The sequence below is a fragment of the Falco peregrinus genome, chromosome 4 (assembly GCF_023634155.1).
Source record: "Falco peregrinus isolate bFalPer1 chromosome 4, bFalPer1.pri, whole genome shotgun sequence".
Taxonomy (NCBI): domain Eukaryota; kingdom Metazoa; phylum Chordata; class Aves; order Falconiformes; family Falconidae; genus Falco; species Falco peregrinus.
In genome coordinates this window covers 119,896,586-119,912,110 of record NC_073724.1, presented here as the reverse complement: position 1 = coordinate 119,912,110, position 15,525 = coordinate 119,896,586, and the positions used below count along the sequence as shown (strand labels likewise).

Below are 15,525 nucleotides of genomic sequence, written 5' to 3'. Positions count from 1 at the left end.
TGTTGACTGTTGTATTCAAAACTGATAGCAGGGGCTTTGAAAGTCTGGTAAAGTATCCATTCTTAGATATTTTTTTACTGGGAATGGCAAAAGGTATGTCTCAAATACCAGTATGTGCCCCCAGCTATCCTATCAAATAGATTTGGGTCCCTCTTCAAGACAGTTGCAAGTACTAAGCCTTCTAACAGAGCACAGTAAGTATATTTTCTGAAACGAAAACACCCATCAGTCTTAAAAAAAATAATCTGTAGAAAGACATGCAAGTCCAAGAAGATGAAATTTTTTATTTCATCAAACAATAGAAAGTCTTGTACTAAGCAGCATTCAGTAGACGTAATTTTTCTGGGTATGGCATACAGAAAAATAGACTGAGAGCTGCTTTTCCCGCACCTCATCATCTCTTACAACATAAGAGTAAGGCACTTGCTTAAAGCAAAGAAGACACAAATTTGAAAGTCATTAAAACAATTTGTACAACGTGTAAGTGAGCTAGAGTCTTGTGTTTAAAGCTTGTTTCACACTAAGGGATGTAGTATTTAGAGAGAAAGTATCTAGATAACTGAAAATATTCTCTTATAGTAGGGCTGTTGGAATTAACAGAGATTATTCCTCATGCTTTAGAATTGTATTTCAGTGCTTTTCTGAAGGTAGGATCCAAATCTATCAAGAAACTTTGAAATCCAGCTTCCGGGTCTTTGTCCTTTTTCTGCTGTTCTTTGCTATTCAACTAGCCAAATATTGTCTTCATCAGAAAGGTACTCCCTTTGAAGGTATTGCAGTGATTCCTCTCTTGCTACAGCAGTTTAGGATACTGCAGTCTCTTAATCTTACTTCCACCCCATTAAAGCAATCTCAGAACTGTGTCAGGAGTTGAGGGAGCAGTAAACAGAAGTAAAGTTGGCACAGTGGTAGTTCAAACCATTAAGGCTTTATTTCTAGGGCATGTCAGGTTGTCTGTGTCCCCTGTCAACCTGCTTCACAATTTTTTTTTTTCTTGAAAAGCTGTACAGACTTGCTCAATCTCTCATTTAAAACGTAGTCCTTGATTCTTGTTTGTGCATAAGTTCTTTGATTCTCTTTGGCTTGCAGTTTCTCATCATGAAGGTTCTGTCAGGATGGCTGGGAGTATCACTGCAGCAGTGTGTGCAATGCACTCTGAAGTTTCTGGCCTGAGATGTTACAGTCACCACTCTGTTCTTATAAAACCCAATGTGGTTCTCACCACTGGAGGCTTTGGGGAGGAGGATGGACAGCACTGCTGTATGAGAAATTTTCATGTGCTAATTAAGCATGCAGGCTACTGGAAAGCTGGCTGTGTGAAAAAGAAAAATCCTGATAAAAAATGGGGTGAGTTCCCATACTGATGCAAGCGTATGGAAGTCGTTTTTGTGCTGACAATGAAATAAATGTCTAGTGGAAAAGTGATGTCACAGCATGGTTATGCTGGCAGTCAAAGAGATCTGAAGGTTCTGAATGCTAAGTGCCAGGTCCTGCACTTGGGTCATAACAACTCTGTGCAACACCACAGAGTTGCGGAAGAGTGGGTGGGAAGCTGCCCAGCACAGGAGGAGTGCTGGTCGGCAGCCGGCTGGGCATGAGCCCCCAGTGTGCCCAGGTGGCCACGGTGGCCAGCAGCGCCCTGGCCGGTGTCAGCAGCAGCGTGGCCAGCAGGGCCAGGCAGTGCCTGTCCCCCTGTGCTGGGCACTGGTGCGGCTGCACCTCGAATCCTGGGGTCAGTTTTGGGCCCCTCACGACCAGACAGACAGAAATTGAGGTGCTGGAGTGTGTCCAGAGCCAGGCAGGGGGCTGGGGAAGGGTCTAGAGTACACGGCTTGTAAGGACTGGCTGAAGGAACTGGGGCTGTTTAGCCTGGAGAAGGGGAGGCTGAGGAGAGGCCTTGCCACTCCCTATGACTACCAGACAGGAGGCTGTAGGCAGGTGGGGGTTGGTCTCTTTTCCCAGGTAACAAGTGGTAGAATGAAAGGAAAGGGCCTCAGGTTGCACCAGGGGAGGTTTAGGTTGGATATTAGGAAAAAATTATTCCCTGAAAGAGTTGTCAAGCACTGGAACAGGCTACCCAGGGAAGTGGCTGAGTCACCATCCCTGGAGGTATTTAAAAAGCATGTAGACATGGTGCTTAGGGATATGGTTTAGTGATGCAGTTGGACTTGATATTAACGGTCATTTCCAACCTAAATGAATCAATGATTCTATACATTTCATGGGAGAAAGACCAGTGTGACCTGTGATGTTCTGTATCTCCACAGATGAGCAGTTGTACCATACTGTGTCGTGTCTCTCGAACAGCCTGGCCCTGGTGGTAGGAGGACGAACATCCCCAGCGAGTGCAGGCTTGGGAATGTTGTGGCTAAATTTCCCTGAAACCTGTAATGCTTCTGACCTAGGTGATATTACAGTGGACCTTTTAAGTGTGCAGCCTGCTGCTGAACCAGCTGCTTTGCGTTGGAGACACAGTACAACTGAAGTAATGTTCAAAGGTAAAAAGCCTGGAAAGAGTGGAAATGGCTGTAGGTATGCAGAGGTATAGAAATTCCAAATACATGGGGTAGTCCTGTCCAGAGAGTGAGGTCTAAAAGGCAAATTGTCATGATATAACCTTACTTTTTATGTAGTACAGGCTATGCGGTTAATGTTGGTGCATTGTATTCGTTTGAAACAATAGCTTTTTGCTGAACATTTCTGAAAGCATATGATCTTGATAGATTCATCACCACTTTAGAGAATCCAGTTACGTTTTGTACAGGTTTTGTTCCAGTGGTGATTTTTTTCCCCTGGGCTTAAAAGAGTCAAGGCTTAAATTTTGTGTGAATGTATTCTTATCGTATCCACCCAGTTCTTGTTGTGCCTTTTTGTTTGTCAAGCCCAGAAGTATATGTGAGAGGCTTTGCTAAATCTGACAAAAGGGACAGACTTGAGTAGTCTCAGCTGAGTTTCCTGAACTGAGCAACTGAACTCCTTGATCCAACAATTTGGCAGGATTTCAATTATCTATACCATTAATACATGGTCAATTCATTACAGAACCTGTATGACAGATACCTTGTGATAATGACTTTTATTATAGATGAGCTGTAATCTTGTTAGCTTTCTAGATGCAGGGCAGGAATCAAAAAATAGAAATGACTGTATAGTGCTGGAAAAAAAGTTCATAATGCATTTTTTTAAAGTGCTACTATACACTTGCAACTGCAGTTTGGTTGGCTCCGCTCTCACAAACACACCTACCCACAAATTAAAAGACTCATTTCCAGCTGTTCCTGTTTAAGATGCAGGATGTGACCAGACAGGCATACTGACCAGCAACCTGCTTACATGTCACTAGCCCTTTTTATCCTTTTATCCCTCTGTCTTCCTGTGTTCGTACCTCCACAAATCACTGATATCCATCCCTTTTCCTGCCTCTGATTCTCTCTTGAGCACCCCATAAGTCTTACGCAAACCCCAAATCCTCTTTCCCTGCAGTACCCACCTCCAGAGAGTTGCTCCTGTTTGCTCATTTTGATGAGTTTCACAGCTGGTAATGGGGCTGACAGTTCCCCTTGGACAGCTCTGGGAGGAGCTGGGACATATTGTCTGATTCTGTAAGCATGTAATTGGGGTTCTCTTGCCTGCACAACTGCTACTGCTTCTCTGTGCCTCCTCTTGTGTGTGAGGAAATGAGCCTTTTATGGCTTGATTGCTCTCCTGGAAGCAGCTGAGGCAGGATATTATTTGGGTTCTGCCACCTTGTTTTGCCTCTGTGCTCCTCTTTGACTGTGCAGGTGAGCTTTTTAGCATGTAACCTAGCACTGCGAGTGAGTGAGGCTTTGTATAAACAGATGCTTACAAGAAAAGCAAAGTAAATGTTAAGAATTCTTAGCGTTAAAAGAATTGCTAGTAAAGGAACAAAAACCAGAATGGAGAATACTGTTCTGCCATTATGTAAGTCCTAGAATTGCAGAATGGTTTGGGTTGGAAGGGACCATAAAGACCATCCAGTTCCACCCCCCCTGCCATGGCCAGGGACACCTTCCACTAGGCCAGGTCACTCAAAGACCCGTCCAGCCGGGCCTTGAACAGTGCCAGGGATGGAGCATCCACAGCTTCTCGGGGCAACCTGCTCCAGTGTCTTTCCACCCTTATAGTAAAGAATTCCTTACTTACGTCCAATGTAAATCTACCCTCTTTTAGTTTAAAACCATTACCCTTTGTCCTGTCACTACAGGCCGTGGTAAAAGTCTCTCCCACTCTTTCTTATAAGCCCCCTTTGAATACTGAAAGGCTGCAATAAGGTGTCATTGGAAAGCCTTTTCTTCAGGCTAAACGACCTCAACTCTCAGCCTTTCTTCACGGGAGAGATGCTCCAGCCCTCTAATCATTTTTGTGGCCTCCTCTGGACCCACTCTAAGATGTTCATGTCTGTCTTGTACTGGAGACCCCAGAACCGGATGCAGCGCTCCAGGTGGGGTCTTACTTCCCTGGACCTGCTGGCCACACTTTTTTTTTTTGTGCAGCCCATGGTACAATTGGCTTTCTGGGCTAAAGGTGCACATTGCTGGCTCGTATTTAATTTTTCATCAAACAGTATCCCCAAGCCCTCCTTTGCAGGACTGCTCTCAATCCATGTATCCTGCAGCCTGTATTGATACTGGCAATTGCCCTGGGCCACGTGCAGGACCTTTCTCATGGCCCTGTTAAGCTTCATGAGATCCATATTGTCCTACTTCTTAAGCCTGCCAGTAGAAAAGAAATTAAAAGAAGCTTTGAGATCTCTTCTTGACACTTGAAATATGATGATTTCCTCTTTTGTATGCTGCATTACCCAGTGGTAAGTAGCATTGAAACCTTAGGGACATAATCTGTTCTGGAAGGCTGGGTCTTGGGATCATTTATGGCTGAAGTTATTCATGCTTGATCACACCAGAAAGAAGTTTCAGAACTTCCTCACTGAAGGATAATATTTTAATTCTGGAGCATTATGGAGCAGGATCCCTAGCTCTTTATCCAGGAGAAGTGCCTCAGACGAAATGTTACTCTTCTAGTAGCAATTGTCAAATATTCAGTAGTTCTGAATAGGTCTAGAATCAAGCCCTGCAATGGCATGCTGAAGGTTTGTTTAGTAAATATATCGACTGTACGGGGCAAAAACTTCAGCAGTTATTAGCAGTGGTGGGTCCTAGTGGAATTCAGGGAGTGAAAGCTGTCCTTTCTTCAACTGTTTCATTCTCCGCTAGCTGGCAGGGAGCTATTGAAGGGGAACACCAGGGGAATTGTTAAGCAGTCATTAGTCTAGTCTGGAGCATACTTTGAATTTGTGGAGCAGTGTTTAATTAACACCGTAATGTAATTTAGAGTTCAGCCTTCTAGTCAAAATTTTATATCAAAGAAGCAACTGCTCAATGGGTAAATAACGTTTTATAAATGATACGTTGGTTTTTGTTTTTGTTGGACTGTATTGCATCATTTTATTTTTGCCCTGATTTTGCTTTGTAGCTGAAGTGACCAACAATTGTGTTATTTGCCCAGTCCGTTACGAAGAAGTAAGCTGACAGTACATAGTGCAGTTAACACACATCCTTGAAAGCTACCAAGAGTACTTTTGCACATTTTGTATCTCCTTTTTGAGGCTTCTCCAGATTAACTCCTACACACTTAAATTACCATTATCTCCCTTTTGCAGGAACAAATAGACATTCTTGTTGCCTTATGAGGATTTATCTGTTTTCTTGGGATAAACAGATGTCATTGTGGTGCTATGATTTATGTATTTAGGGTTTTCTAGTTTTATTAGTTCTACAGGTGTAATCTTCCCATTGCCTAGTTTTCATTCCTTACGTCCGTTAGGTATATTAAAAAACGTGCTTTCTCCTTTTGGTTTTGAGACTATAGTGTATGATTTCCATTCAGACTTTACATATTCAGAAACTACATAATATAAGTGGATGATAAGGGTCTTCTTAATGACCACAAACATGAAAAATGTTAATAAAAATATTTAGTCTTCCATGTGTCTTATAAAAGGTCTAGATAGAAGAGTAATTCCTGTATCTTTGAAACAATTTCTTGCATTTATTGCTAAAGTCTGGAAATGTTTGTCGGATTGCTATGTCTTAATATAAAGTGTGTAAAACTACTGCCTGACTGCATTAATTTCTGTCTTTGGTTAGCTTTCGTTCTACAGGAAATTTAACCAAAAAATTTAACGAAGTAAATTTTTGCTTTTGTGACGTACCAAATTCTAACTTCTCTTTTCACCTTTTTCCATAGGCAAGAAGTATCTGTTTCTGTATGGTGGCCGCTCTGCTATGGAGCCTGTGCTAGGTGATTGGTATTTCCTGCACACTCAAGAACTTTCCTGCACTGTGGTAAGAACTTAGGGAGGCCCTGGGGAGTAGAAGTTGCCTTTGCTTCATAGGTGCATGCTGCTGTATTGCAAGCCCAACTAAATCACAGTGGTATTACCATACTGAAGTGGGTGACGCTGGTAGTACTATCACACTCTATAGTGATTAGAGTTAGAGCTAACTTGTAAGCACCTTGCTCTTCAGCGGAATACAGTCTTCACAGAATAGCTGAGATTTGAAGGGACATCTAGAGATCACCTAGTCCCTCCCCCTTGCTTAAAGCAGGTCTAACTAGAACAGGTTGCTCAGGATATTGTCCAGTTGGGTTCTGATTATCTTGAAAGATGGAAACTCCACAACCTCTTTAGGCAACTTGTGCCAGTGCTTGACCACCTTCATAATAAAATGTGAGGAGTTTTTATCTTTAAGTGGATATTTTTGTATTTCAGTTTGTGCCCATTGCCCTGTTGCTGGATACTACTGGGAACATTCTGTCTCTCTCTTCTTTCATTTCTCCCATTGGGCATTTATGCATGTTGATAAGATTTCCCCATGAGCATTCTCGGTCACCAAGGCAAGCGGCTCCAGTGCCGACACAGTCTGCTGTGGATGCTGTAGCGTGTGGTGCAGGGGAGGTTCCTGAACTGGGAAAACCTCAGGGGAGTGCAGAGATGGGGGCCAGGAGCAACTGCGGCCAAGAGCCCCACACCTCTAAAAGAAACCCCTGGGGAGCACTAGGGACCAGGGCAGGCAGGCAGGGCCTGGTGTGTCAGCCAGGGCGTGTCATGGCGGTTTGCATGGCAGGGTGCTGTAACTTGGCTGGCTCGAACAGGGAGCCGTGGTACCTGTCTGGTAGGCGGCTATGTCTGCAGCTGACACGGCTTCCCAGGCAGAGCTTCCATGGGAACATGCTGCTACCCAGCCGTCAGGCTGCAGGGTGTGCCCCACTGCGGTACCAGTATCGGTGGCAACAGTGAGCACACCTGTGGGAGGTGTGCCCAGGTGGAGGAGCTCCTCTGCTTAGTGGCAGTGCTCCAGGAGGAGGTGAGTAGGTTGAGGAGTATCAGGGAGTCTGCGAAGGAGATTGTCTACTGGAATCCTACCTTCCCTGGGACAAACCTGTCAGGCAGACAAGACACGTGATATGGAGGATTCCCTATCCCTCTGCCCAGCAGAACATGGTAATTTAAGGGATAGAGGAGAACAAGTCTCTTAAACCAATGGTGGGCTCTTGGACCTCCAGAGCCCACTGTTGGAAGACCATGACTGGAGGAATGATGAACTCCCAGCTGACTCTGAATTTGTTCAAGACTTGCTGCCTCAGCTGAATGCGCATACATCTATGAGGCCGATGGGATTCATACGAGGGTACTGAAAGAGCTGGGTAAAGTTATCACAGGACCTCTTTCCATTATTTTTCAACAGTCTTCAGTCTAGAGAGGTCCCAGTCAACTGGAAACTGGCAAATGTTCCAGTTCTCAGGAAGGATAAGAAGGAAGACCCTAGTAATTACAGGCTTGACAGTCTTACTTCAGTGTCTAGTAAAATTATGGAGGTTTTTCTGGGAGTTGCTGAAAAACACTTGAGAGACAGTGCAGTCATTGGTCATAGCCAGCATGGGTTCCCAAAGGGGAAAGCCCTGTTCAGGTAACTTAATTTCATTTTATGACAAGGTCACCCTTCTTGTTGATAAAGGGAAACCAGTAGGTGTGGGTTTTTTGGATTGTAGCATGGCTTTTGTTGTCTCTTGCAGTATCCTGGACAAAATGTTCAGCATACAGCTAGACAAGCCCATAATATGATGGGTGAACAGGTCAGACTGAAGGAGTTAGTAAATGGGGTTACGTCAGGCTGGCGGCCAGTCACCAGTGGGGTTCCACTGGGCTCAAGTATAGGGCCAGTGCTCTTTAATGTTTTAATAAATGATCTGGATGCAAGAGTTGAATGTACCTTAAGTAAGTTTGTTGATGATACCAAACTAGGAGGAGCTGTGGATTCCCTCAAGGGCAGAGAGCCCTTACAGAGAGATCTGGATAGACTAGAGAGCTGGGCAATTGCTAGCCATATGAAATTTAACAAGAGCGAGTGCCAGATTCTGTACCTAGGATGGAGTAATCCTGGTTATACATACAGACTGGGGGATGAGAGGCTGGAGGGCAGTCCCACCAAAAGAGATCTGGGGACTGGGTTGATTGAACGTGAGTCAGTGGTGTACCCTGGCAGCTAAAAGGGCCAACTGTGTCCTGGGGTGCATCAAGCACAGCATAGCTAGCTGGTCAGGAGGTGATTGTCCCACTCTATCCTGCACTGGTGCAGCCCACCTTGAGTTCTGTGGGCAGTTTTGGGTGCCTTTATTTAAGAAGGACAAATTAGAGTATGTCCAGAGGGGAGTGACCAAAATGGTGAAAGGTCTTGAGGGCAAGATTTATGAGGGGTGGCTGAGGTCACTTGGCCTGTTCTGCCTCGAGAAGAGAAGACTGAGGGGTGCCCTCATCGCAGTCTACAGCTTCCTCAGGGTAGGCAGTGGAGCAGAGAGGTGTTGACCAGTGACAGGACATGAGGAAATAGAATGAAGTTGCATCAGGGGAAGTTCAGACTGGACATCAGGAAAAGGCTCTTCACTGAGAGTGGCCAGTCACTGGAACAGGCTTCCCAGGGAATTGATCACAGCACCAAGCCTGTCAGAGGTAAAGGAACATCTGGACAATGTTCTTAGTCATATGGTTTAGTTTTAGATACTCCTGTGAGGAGCAGGGAGTTGGCCTCAATGATTCTTATGGGTCCCTTCCAACTTGAGATGCTCTGATTCTGTGGTTCTGTGATTCTTTCCTTGAAGGCAACCAACATGGTGAAAGGTGTGGAGCACAAGACTTGGAATGCTCACATACGTGCAAGGTTCAGGGAAAATACAAACACACAAGTCTGCCCTCTAGCAGCTGGCATCCAGACACATGGGTGCCGTAATCCGTGGTCCTATTCTAGCTGCTGAAGCTGAGCTGCTCACTTGATTCAGTTGCCCCAGTCACCCAAGTAGTTGCCTCTGGGTCATGCACAGGTCCTGTGACCTGTGATGGTCTTGTCTTCCACTCATGCCACAGGCCCAGGAGTGCTTGCATTCCCAGTTTGACTCGTTTGTTGTCCCAAATTCACTCGCACCGGCCCCTCCAGTAGCTGACAGTCTGGAGGCAAAGTCTTTGAGAGCCATGAAGATGCTCTCAAGATCTGTGGCACCTCCAACTCCTGATGCTGAGGCTCTTGCTTGTTCTAGCTGTGGGCACAAAAGGCCCAGGAGTGTTTTCCCCTGCTGCTCTGACTCCGTTTTCTGGTTCCATATTCATTAATGCTTGTCTTTGCAGTTGCAGGCACCTAGTCCGTGCATCACTTGCATGGAGTAGAGTGTGATATTACACAGAAAGGTAGTTAAGAAAGGATTTAATCAGTAAGATAGATTGATCAGGTGCAGAGCTCAGTCAGACAAGTGTACTGACCGGTGACTGTTTACATGCGACTGACCCCTTCTGTGCCCTTTTGTGTTTGTTCCCCCTCTGTTCCCTAATGATCCTCTTGTAAACGTTTCTTAGTAAGTTTTGTTTAGTCCCACAGGACCCTCCTTTGAGTCTTTGAATCCTCTTGTTCGTCACGTCCACCTTCTTATCAGTTTCAAAGTCCAGGTTGACCATCCTCAAGCTGTGCCTGGAGTTTCTTAATGGCCCATGAATTAGTGATGGGAGACTTTTGATCTTTGGTATTGTCTCTGTTGTCCCTTGTCTGTCAGGTTTGTGTCTCTGGTTTTGTTTTATCAGTTCCCCCTTTACTTATTCCATTTGCATTGAAAGTGACTGTGATCCGGTAAACTTAATGAAACAGGTGCTCACCCTCCACATATGCTTTGAACTTCTACAGAAGCCAAATCAACTGTATCTCAGGTCCTCAAAAATACAGAAACTGATAGTAACAGATTATAAATATCTGGAAGATAATTGGGAGGTAAGTGACCACCAAGAAGAGTCCAAGAAGTTATTTGTTTAACATTATTTGTGTTTCTGTGGCATGGCAGTAGATTTTTTTTTTTCTGAAGAATGCATATGTATCAAGACTTTAGTAGGACTTCACCTTGTGTGACACATTCATAACGTTACTAAGAAAACATGGTTTAAAGATGAGTGTTGCAGGGTGGTGCAAAATTATTTGGAAGTCAAACTGAGAAAATTTAGAAATGACACTCTATGGAAATGGTGTCCCACAGGATCAGTCCTGGGGTCTGATTATTAATGACAAAAATGATGAAGTGAAGAGTATTTGTATTTTACAGGTAGTTAACATCAGGCAGAGTAGTCTCAATAGTACCTTAGTGGACAAGAAGAAAACTCAAAATTACTTTGACATGGAGGAAGTACTTGTGGAAAAACAAATTGCAGGTTATTAAAGATAGACTAATTTTTAAAAATACTGCATAGCAGAATTATGCATAATTATAGGGGATCGCAGGCTAAATAAGAGTAAGCAGGGTCATGCTGTTGTGGAGGGCCTAAACAGTGTGTTCAGGTATGTAACCAGTAATGTTATCTCTAAGACACATGAATTGGTCCTTCTGTTCTCTTCAGTGTTCTTAATCTCAGCAGGATCCTTGTAGAATACTCAGAGCTGATTCCGGAGAAAAAGGGGTGGACAGGATGTATACTATATACAGCTCTATAGAGGTATGCAAGAGAATGACCAGACCACATACCTTATAGCGGAAGATTTTGAAAGGCTTGTGGCTATTGAGCCTGGAGAAGTTTCAAGATAGAAAGAAGTGTTCAAATATGTAAAATATAGCTACAGAGAGGACAAACATTGTTCTCCATTTTTACCTTGAGCACTACAGGAAATCTATAGAAAGGGCAACTTCAACAGGACACTGAGAGAAGCTGTTAATTATGAAGATTGTAAAGTGCTGCAGTAGACTGCCTAAAGAGATGAAAAGTCTTGTCACTGCAGACTTTCATAGCTATAGTTCCATTTGCTTTAGGAGAAAGCAATGGACCAGATGGCCTCCAAAATTTTCTCCACAGCTTTTTTGATATGATATTCTTTCAAATCCCTCATCTTAAATTTTTTCATTTAGTGCAAGCACTAAAGGTTTGCTTTCTGCACATTAGTACTGCAGTTCAGCATTTTACCTTGCTCTGTGGTTTGAGCGCTTTGCTGGTCACTGCATTAGTCCCTGTGTTTGTAAACTTGTGGTTCTCAGGTGCATGTCTTGAACAGAAAGCAGCATGTAAGAATGCACATAAAGTTGCCTGTAATAAATGTGCAGAAGTAAAACCCTCTCAAGACTGAATGGTACTAAATACACTGAGGGCCAGAGACATATCGGAGATAGTCTAAATGGAAACACTTCTACTCAGCAGTCCCTAGGGGAATGTGTGTTGGTTGGGTTTTTTGAATTGTTCCCTATCGTGGTTACCCTGTTCCCCTCCAGCAACTGTTCCTATCCTATGGCAGGAAGGACTGTTACATCCCACAGGACATGCAACAGGAAGAGATCATTTAAGAGCCTTGGCATGAAGGAGACATTTAGCTTGCCCAACTTGACCCTCGGACTTACGTTTTCCTAGATTCCTGTTGAGGGTCCAGTACCAGAAAGCCGTCACTCTCACAGTGCCTGCAGCTGGAAGGGAGGAGTGCTAATTGCAGGAGGTCTGGGAGAAGCTGAGCAGCCCTTAGGTTCAGTTTTCTTTCTGAGGGAGCTTGAACATGGCTTTCAGTGGCAGACAGTAGAGACGCACCCTTCTCTCATCCCAAGGTAAGTAGAAGGCATTCAGCAGTGAATCTTCAGCCTGTATCTACCTACCTCTCTGACTAATGGAGTTTCTCATTTTGAACTCACAGGTATTCACATACTGCACATGTGCATGATGGAAAACTTCTGCTTGTTGGTGGAGTGTGGTTTCACTCATCCTCTGTGCCAGGCATCACTGTTCTTGACTTAATGACTGGTCTCTGCTTGGACTATACGATTAATGTGGTAAGTACTGACATTTTTCTTTCAGCGTAAACAGTGTAGTGTGAAGGAATGTTAACTGTAGGGGTATTCCCTGAAACACAGTAGGGAATGCAAAACAGGCAAATCTGTGAGTGGAATAAACATTCCTTGTTTGAGATGGAATCTAATTTTGAAGTGCTCTTACCAACCCAAGAGTACAGAACAGTGTTAAGAGAGGGAGAGTCTGAGTGTGCAGAAGACTGGAGGGCACAGAGCTGCTCTGTTCCAAACAGGGGGAGCAGAACTGAGGTAGGCACAAGCCCAGTAATTTCAGGGTGCCTATGGAAGAAGAGAACAGATCAAACCAGAGCCTAAATTAGTCTTCATGGAGGTCTGTGGTATAATTTCATTAAAAAATTCATGGTGGAAATAGGTATGTGCTATAGCTGCTTCCTGAAGTATAAGAAGAAAATGGCATGGATATAGTGGAAACTGCACTTAAACATAAGAAAACTTCTTACTGTAAAGGTGATTGAACTCTGAACAGATTCAGAGAGGCTGTGGTTCTCTGTCATCGAAGATACTTAACACCTGACTGGGCAAGGTACTGAGCAACCTGCTGTAGTTGAGCCTGCTTGAACAGGTGTGGTTGGACTAGGTGATACCCAGATGTCCCTTCCAACCTCATCTATTCTGTGATTTTGTTCTATGATTCAGTGAAGAACAATCATACAGGTGATGTCACATACCAGGATTTTGGCATACTCTGGGCAAAACTTAGTCTAAATCTGTGAGTAGCCCTCACCTGTGATAATGCCGCCTGAAGTACAATAAAAACCTGGACCTGTTGGAGTGGGCCCAGAGGAGCGCCACAAAAATAATCAGAGGCTTGGAACACCCCTCCTGTGATGACAGGCTGAGAGAGTTTGGGTTGTTCAGCCTGGAGAAGAGAAGGCTCCAGGGAGACCTTACTGTGGTCTTTCAGTACTTAAAGGGGGCTTATAAGAAAGATGGGGATGGACTTTTTGATAGGGTCTGTAGCAGCAGGACAAGGGGGAATGGTTTGAAACTAAAGGAGAGAAGCTTCAGACTAGATACAAGGAGGAATTTTTTTACAATGAGGGTGGTGAAACACTGGCACAGGTTGCCCAGAGAGAGGTGGTCAATGCCCCATTCCTGGAAACATTTGAGGTCAGGCTAGGCAGGGCTCTGAGCAACCTGATGTAGTTGAAGATGTCCCTGCTTATTGCAGAGACACTTGACTAGATGACCTTTAAATGTCCCTTCCAATGCAAACCATTCTATGAGAAAACTTCCGTTGCTTGACAAGTTTTTATTTATCTTTTACTTAAAGAAACACATTTCTTTTAGGTATCTGTACATATGGTTCCTGTCCTTGGTGAAACTAGAATTTGTGACAGGTCTGTTTTTTATAATAGGCAGCATGTGTGCATCTGGCTGACCTTGCAGCATTTTCCTGAGGGCATAAAGCATGAAGTACGCTTAAATGTAATTGAGTTATTTCTTACTCTGTAGCAGAAGTTATAAGTGACCTAATATCCTTTAGATAATACAGGCTATCCTTGTTGGATAGTGCTGAGAATGGGTACCGTGATAATAAAGTTGCATCTAAAAGAATAGAACTTCTTTGTTGACATTGGATAAGTGGATGCAGATGGATTGGTAGCTGCCTTTGCTTATGAGCTGTTTGCTTGGACTTAGGTGCTACTTGCTCTGTAGGCTTTTGGAACTACCAGTACTGTGCTAAAATATTGATAGTACTGTACAGTATATGTGATTGGTCCCAAGTTTTGAAAGACTGGGATTGTCAGTGATTTTCTGTGCAGTACTGGATACAGCATTGATACATGCATTAGAAGGTGACAGCACCAAAACCATTGGCTGGCAGCTTTCTCTGTGCTTGAAAAAGCCATGGAACAGTCACCATGGGCAGATAATATATCTCTTAATCATTAACCTTTCTTCAAGAATATAGATGAAGGTGAAGGTGCTGTCATAAAAGTTGCCTTCTGTCTGGAGCATTTTACAAGGGAAGCCTCTACAACATGTCCTCTTCAGGTTGCAGTGGCCCCTGAATTGCCAACACAGCAGCTTTGTTACAGCTGCAGTCTGATACCTGCAACAAGTGTGTCTCCAAGGTTCGCTTTCCTGAGCTTTTGAATATTGGAAGTCATCATGAAAGAGCTTTTCTTCAGGTTGTCAGATACACAGGTTCTAAATCAGATGTTTCTTGGACCTCAGATGTATAACTGTGTACTTTAGGCTGTCTCCTTTGTGGTGAAGGGGGCACAACTGTTCATTGCTTCCTCTGATATAAGAACTGGGAGACATTAGAAGAAGCTGGCAGGCAATACACTTCAAAAGAGTGCTTCGTGTGAAACATAGGTAAGCTCTAACTCCTTGCCATAGGACATGGATGCCAAAGTTTACATAGATTCAAAAAGTGACAGGCTGTGTTCTTGGAAGGAAAAAAATTAAGGCTCAGGAAGTACATTCCCTCTCATTAAAAATCACTGAACTGCAAGTTACTGGGTGAGTGGAGTATACTACAGGAGTGTATCATGTTTTCCTTGTTCCTGTGTTCTTTAGCTATCTATTTCTGCTCACGTTTGTGGGTGGTATAGTGGACTAAATGGTCCTAGGTGGGACCCAGTGTGGCTGTTCTTAACTTTCTAATGAAGGTACCATATGAAGTATCTCTGCAGCATTATGAGGTACCCACATGTTGAAGTCCTGTACATTCAAAATCTCCTTTGCTTTTTTAGGAGCAGCTGGAGTGGCCATTAATGCTGCATAAGCATAGTAGTGTCTTTCTGCCAGATGAGAAGGAGTTGTTGCTTATTGGTGGTGGTGGGAACTGCTTCTCCTTTGGGACACACCTGAACCCAGAGCCTGTGTCTTTGAGCCTCAGCAACATCCTGACCAGCCACTGACTGGGACCAAACAGGACTGAAACAATGCTGCTGCACTGTGGTGAGACAGCTATTCACCCGTAGGTCCAAGAGCAACAAAATATTTCTGCAAAGATTTTCTATCCAGAATGCATTGGTAGAGGGTGGGGGGAGGATTAAAAGGGACAGTTACAAGTGGCTGCATATCTTATCTTTTTTTTTTTTTTTTTTTTTTTTACTGCTCTTTGTGTTGCTGTAAATAAAAGTATCTTTAAAAGTAGCTCTATGGTGGTAGTTTTTA

General features: G+C 43.8%; 1 pseudogene; it reads left to right on the top strand.

Moving 5' to 3' along the window:
* LOC101920282 (tRNA wybutosine-synthesizing protein 4-like) overlaps positions 1–15,240 on the top strand; it is a 29,951-nt pseudogene extending 14,711 nt beyond the window's left edge.
* Positions 15,241–15,525: the final 285 nt, after the last annotated feature.